The sequence below is a fragment of the Apium graveolens genome, chromosome 7 (genome assembly GCF_009905375.1).
Source record: "Apium graveolens cultivar Ventura chromosome 7, ASM990537v1, whole genome shotgun sequence".
Classification (NCBI taxonomy): Eukaryota; Viridiplantae; Streptophyta; class Magnoliopsida; order Apiales; family Apiaceae; genus Apium; species Apium graveolens.
Genome location: NC_133653.1, coordinates 199,616,638 through 199,623,879, shown reverse-complemented (window position 1 = coordinate 199,623,879; position 7,242 = coordinate 199,616,638).

Genomic DNA, 7,242 nt, shown 5'->3' with positions numbered 1-7,242 from the left:
TCATAATGTATTAATCGATTATTTGGTTATTATTACGAATTTCTTCATTCGATTCCGTTGTCCAATCAATTCTTTTCCTTATCCGATATATGCAACTTCACTTTCTTATTCTTCTAGTTAATTTACCTCGTACGGTTCGTTAATTACTCCAATTCACGCCAAAATCTCATACTTTCAACGTATCATGTATAAAGATTTCCGCTTCTGATTTGATGTCCTCATAACAACCACATTATCGGCATAATGGTTCTTCTCTGCACGTAAATGTCCACCCTTTATTGGCTTGCAATTATCCACATAACTCTGTCTACTATACGGGTTCATTTAACTTCCTTCTAAAATATTCAAAGAATAGACCTTACACAAGAAGGAATTTGTGTATATGATTCTTACTGGAAACCCTTTTTGTAAGGAATAAGAGTGCAAGGAAACAATTGGAAGGATCCATAAATCAATATATTATGATTGAAGAAGAAGGAATAAATGAAGATTTGGATATGAGTGAGACAAATATATTTGTACTCAAGATGGCCAGTCTTTCATACTATATGGCATACAACACATGATTAGGTGGCGTCCTACCAAACTCTTCTTTATTTCAACAAAGTGTCACATCATAACATTGCTTGTCTCATTCAGAAAACAAAATTTGAGGGAAAAATGATTTTGAAAGAAATACAACAATTTCCTTATCACAGCATAGAGCTGATCATGAAAGAAGTTCATACTTTATTCAAGATTCATAAGAATATATAGTAGTATAGAAAAGAATGATATCATAGATCGCCATCCATATTTCATCTATTTACAGCTTCAACGCTTGTCCGATCAACAGATCCCATTCCGAGTCATATATTAACTTTAGAAAGTTCACTGAAATGCCTTCTTTAATTGATCATTAGAATAAATTCCCATTCATTAGGTCTTGTATCTTTAACATCACGCTTCCATGCTCAATATTTTTATAATTCGACCCTATTTGCACAATTACGAGATTTACAATCATAACTTCAAATTTTTCTTACGCTACCGATCATTGAACATATCGACTCCTTTTCTAATAACATTCTTCCTTTAGAAAAGTCTGGAGATTCTCTCAATCTTCTTTGCTCCTACTCGGCTTCTTGTAAATCGACGTATTCTTCTAACTTTAATAGTCTCAGAAATTGGATGAATAGTTTCTCCGTTCATTGGTTCTGTCATTATACTTATCAAGTAATATTTGTACTCCTGTTAGGAACAATTAAATCTTCTCGATAATAGCGGGTCCACTTGGATTGCTAAATGAAGCATACTAACTTCTAGAACAAGTATTCTTCTCGATAATCTGAATCTTATATTAAACAAGAAACTCAATTAGTAGTTTGACAACCAAGTTTTCAAAACTTAATTTATTTAAAGGACTTTTAGAATTTTTTTATTAAGAAAATCTCTTTTAAAAACTGTTTAAATTTTTGGAAATCACACGCCTGGTCGTCATTACTATATGAGTTGGTTGTCGTCCTTCTCTTCCACTACCAAGTATCAAATTAGGGAAACATTCAGATAAGAGCTCATTCCTTTCCATATACCTTCTACCCTTTATTGGGTTAATTTTATCTTTATTAGTCGACAAAAACTCCAGTTATCGTTGCATATTATCTTATTCATAACTTCACTTCCAGTCTTCTATACCGGTAACACTCTTATCATTATCTCTTATGATTACTAAGTATAACAAGTCTATCTAGTAATCATCAAATCTATTTTATAAAACAAGGTCGACTAATATCACATCACATTATTTCTATAAGTATCATGCTTGGTCATAACATCATCATCTATTTCTAAGAAAACCTTTGATTTCCAATCTTCTCAAACTTCTTTGAAATCCATCTATCTCACTCCACAAGATAACCATAGGTGGAATACTTACTAGTGGCTCCATATAACCTGGTAGCAGTTATTCTCCGGAACACATGAATCTTCTCTTTAGGTTTCTTATCACCCTTCTTAATATCTCGTGTACTCACCATATGTTGTAGCTCTCGAATCCATTCTCATATGTGCTATTAATTCATAAGACGGGAAATTCTGGTAGTATAGACAGATAAGACATAGGTATTGAAATATAAAGAAGGTGAGCATCAGTTCAAAGTATAACAGGGTATCATGTTTTAGGAGTAAGAATAGGGTTATCAAGGAATCATGAACGACTTTTAAGGGATAGATGAGTTTTAGGCATCAAGATAAGGTTACTGACACTACAATTATTTTTTTATCAGACAACACATCTTAAACAACGGTGAAAAAAATCCATTTTCTGAAATTGACAGATAATGGTGGATTTCTATGACATGAAAAACTGTTGTCTGATTGGTTCTTTAACAACAGTTATAGCAATTTTTCGAAAGTGTTGTCTTTTTGATGTTCTATTACCAAATAAGACAACCGTTTTAAAATGCACTATTGTAAAACGTCTTTAACCATAACACTTCAAAACCGTTGTTAATAAACTAAGTTTTTGTAGTCTGAGACAACAGTTTTGGCCATTATGTTGTGTAATTCAAACAAATGTTTATTATAGTTGTCTGGTTAGCCATCAAACAATGGTTTTTGCATACCATTGTTAAATGGTATTAAATGGAAAGCTCATATAGATAACGAGTCTATAGAACCGTTGTCTGAACACCTTATTTAGAAGATTGTTTTACAGATTGTGAGAGTAACCGTTGTCTGTTGAGTAATGGAAATAAAAAAAATTACTTGTACATATCAATGCCCCAAAAAACCAATCCAAAACCATCCAACCATGAAATTTACAAACCATATATTATCCGGCCAATAGACTAGCAATCAAAAAATACTTCCTCAAATGGACAAGTCAAATAAAATCGGATTATACAACCAAATACCATCACAAATTGACAAGTTTACAATCCACCAAAATCACAATTAACTTATATTCATCATGGTTTCAACTTTTAAATTCTAAGTTTGGTGATAAGAGCATACATGTCCAGTTTTACTCTCTTTAAAGTATATAACAGCTGCAAAATACTATTGCATTTCTTTAAAAAGAGTAAATAATGGACATATTGTATTCATCAAACAAATTAAATACTTACACAAATTTATAAGTTAATCCATGAATCGAGAAATAAACAAACTATTCTTAATGCCTACACAAAACATAATATTATGTTGGCAGAGAAGCGTATTAGAGTAGAATACAAGGCACCAACTAGGAAAACAAGAAAGCGATCAAACAGTGGTGTTCACCCAAATTGGCCAAACTGTTAAAATTTCTTGTACCTCAGCTTGATCAACATCATCTCAACTTGATCAACATCATCAGTAAACCCTGCAGGTTCCATCATCATTAAATGACCTAAATTTTCTTGCCCTTAAGTAGTTTCAAATGAGGCTAAAAAATTGGATCATTCACTGAAATCAAAATAAAAATTTAAACATTAACAAATATTAAAGGAACACGGTTCATGACACTCTTAATGTATACGTAGTATAATTATTTGGAACCAAATACAGGGAAGAGTCCAAATAATTAAGATATATTAAAATTTATAAAACTCATAAATTCATGCATATTAAGACAGTAATCGTAAATGACACATATTAACTGAAAAATATATAATTCAACAAATAGAATCATTTAAGAAATTAAGAAGAAATTATTGTCAATAAATAGTAATAAAAGGGAAACATGTGTACTCTTCTTCAAATTTAAAACAAGTGTAATTTATTACCATCATGAAAGTTGGATCCAATCTTCTTTGTCCCTCATATAACTAGCTTTTTCCTCGTCATATTCGTCATCATTCGGGAACGTTGGCACATGTATCTTATTCTCAAGTTCTATCGTCATCATAGTGGTCATAGTAGTTCTTTTCCGGTAATTTCAACACAACAGACTAATTCTTTTCAAGAGGATCCTCAATGTAACATACTTGCTTAACATGTTTACCTAGCACAAAAAGATCATTTATAAAGCCTAATTTAATTAAATTAACCAGTGTAAATCCCAAGTTATCTACCTTAACCCCTTTGTTCATATCTACCCAATTACAACGAAATACAGGAGCTCAAAATTTGTTATAGTCTAACTCCCAAATAATTGTTATAACTCCATAGTAGGTGTGTGAAGTATGTTCAATATTCTTATCCTTACCCTGCACAAGCATTGTATGTGCAACCACACAAACACCAGTGCATTGAACTTGCCATTTATCATCACGCTCCTTCCTGCTATAAGTAACACCGTTGATTTCATATCCGCTAAATGTAGGCACAATCTTGTTCGGGCCTTCTGCCATCCACCTTATCTCGTCAGTTATAGTATTATGTTCGTCCAACAATTTTGATTCAATCTGTCCAAAAAGATTTGTTTAAAACTAATTATTTCATAAAACTAGGGAGTGAAATATTATGGTTTCAATTTTATATGGTGTTTCAAAATGTAATTATATAAATTCTTTTGATAAAGTATAAATTTAACTTAAAAGGTTATTAATTTCCACAATAGTGTGGGTGGCCAGGCCTTTCAAATATATTGTGCAAACCAAATTATTAATGTATACAAATTTATTATTTTAGCGAGCAGGAAAGTTAAATTATTATACAATTTTATAAGTTAAATAATAAAAGAGAGGTTCATTACGTTTTAGTGAGAAAAAACATATTGAATTATTTCTATATTTATAGTATTTAATATTTAATTATCATGATAGACATGGCTATTCCTATTTTCACCTTTTTTAAACAAACTAAATTTTCTTCATGCTACTATAAAAATATAAAAGTACTGAGGCATTTTTTTAGTTATTTTTTTATTATAGATCTATTGGTTTTTATATTTCCCCTTATTTTATATCTGAACTTTTAGTTGCAGAAGCAGAGCATTTTAGTGGCAGTACTATTATTTAGTGGTATAAAGGAAAGTTTGAAAAATGTAAAAATAACACACACGAAACATAAATTAAAGTACAGAGACAACATGTAAAATAACAAGTCTTTTATTAGGGTAAAACTAGAAAATAAAGGTTGAGAGATGTATTTTACTGCATTCTTCTCTTGTGTGATAATCATTCTCTTTGTAATGTACCAAAAATGTAATATGCATCCGAGGAAAATTAATAATTACTGAATTTGAAATATGTAGAAACTGATAGTGTGGAGTTCTAGATTTGTTAAATTAACATCTTTGAGTATGACTAATTATTGTGAGCATATTAATTAGGCCTACCTAAAATGTTAAAACCAAATAAAAATTATTTTGCTTATTTTTTAGCCAGACATCGTCATTTTCATGGTGTTTGAATCTCGTCATCAAAGATGCGATATGCTCCCTGCGAGTATATATTAATCAAAATGCACAAAATATGGAAATAAGACACACACATATTTCAATAACTTCTTACTCAAAATATGGCCTTATGTCATTACTAATTTGCAAAAAACACAAATATGCTAGGTGCAAGTGCCAGCATTCTACTCTTGCATAGGATTTCGCGGTAATCCTATGGTAGCTTCTTCAAAATTTACCAAACAGTCGATGGCCTCTTCGGCAACATATGCCTCGACAATACATCCTTCAGGATCAGCTAGATTCTGTACATATCCCTTAAACGCCTTCATGTATCTTTCAAAAGGATACATCCAACGTAAGAATATGGGCCCGTAAAGTTTAACCTCTCTCACAAGATGAATTGAGACATGAATCATCACATCAAAGAACGAGAGAGGGAAGTGTTTTTCAAGCTGGCATAATGTTTCCACCAACTGAGATTGGATTTTTTCCAGTTTATATATATCGATGACTTTACTGCAAATTGCCTTGAAGAAGAGACAAAACTTAATAATTGTGCACCTGACTCCTTTTTGCAGTACTGATCGAATTGAAATTGGAAGCAAATGATGCAATATTGTGTGACAATCATGCGATTTTTATTCCACCAAGTCGCAGATTTTCCATATTTACCATATTCTTGATATTTGAAAAAAATCCATCCGGTAACTTCATTTTAAGAAAGGATGAGCAAACAACTTTTTTTTCAACATGTAATAAGTTCCATGACGCCAACGATACCTTCTCTTTCTTTCCGGGATTTTTTGGCCTTAACTTTGTTTTTATTCCTATTTCAGCCATGTCAAGACGGACAGACTCCCGATCTTTTGTCTTTCCAGGAATATTTAGCAAAGTTCCAAGCAAAGCTTCACATATATTTTTCTCGATGTGCATCACATCAAGGACATGCCTGACTGGAAAAAACTTCCAATACTCTAGTTGGAAGAATATAGAAACCTTCTTTCATATGGGTCGAGCTTCACCTTTCTTCCATCGAAGTGGGCTTTGTGTCTTACCAAAGACATGACCCCTCAGATGTTGTACTCTTTGAAAAACTTACTCTCCAGTTAACGGAATACAAGCACCCTCCTTCTCTACGTGTTATCAAAAGATGATTTTTGCTCTATATACGGATGATGACGGGGCAACCACCTCCGATGCCTCATGATCACCGTCTTGCGGTAATTAAGAAGCCTGGTAGCTTTTGTTTGATCAATGCATACAGTACAAGAATTATAACCTTTAATGACGTTTCCCGACAAGTTCTCTAAGGCTGGATAATCACTTATTGTCCATAATAAAATACCCCTAAGTATGAAAGATTCTTCCTTATATGCGTCATACACTTGTTTCCCCCGCCACAACTCTTGTAAATCTTCTATAAGTGGTTGACACTACACGTCGATATCATTTCCTACCTCAGTTGGTCCGGATATCAATAAATAGAGCATAATATATCTTCTCTTCATACAAATCCAGGGAGGATGGTTATAAATTGATAGCAAAATAGGCCAACTTGAGTGATCAATACGGTTTCCATGAAAGGGATTGAAACCATTAGCAGATAAAGCTAATCGAAGGTTCCTGGTCTCTGATGCAAATTCGGGCCAGTTTTGGTCGACATCCATCCATGTTTTTGAGTCAGCTGGATGACTCATTTTACCATCCTTTTGTCGCCCAGTGTCATGCCAAGTCATTTTTTTTGCAATGTGCGGTGTACTGAATAAATTTCTTAATCTCGGTTAACCTTTAACATGGTTGATAAAATCTGAAGAATCAGAAGAAATATCATCTTCATCGTCCTCAGGTATATCCATTCCTGTGGAAAATTGATTAATAGATTCTGAAGTACTGTCTATTTCAGTCGGTACAGGACTTTCTACTAAATTTGACTCCCC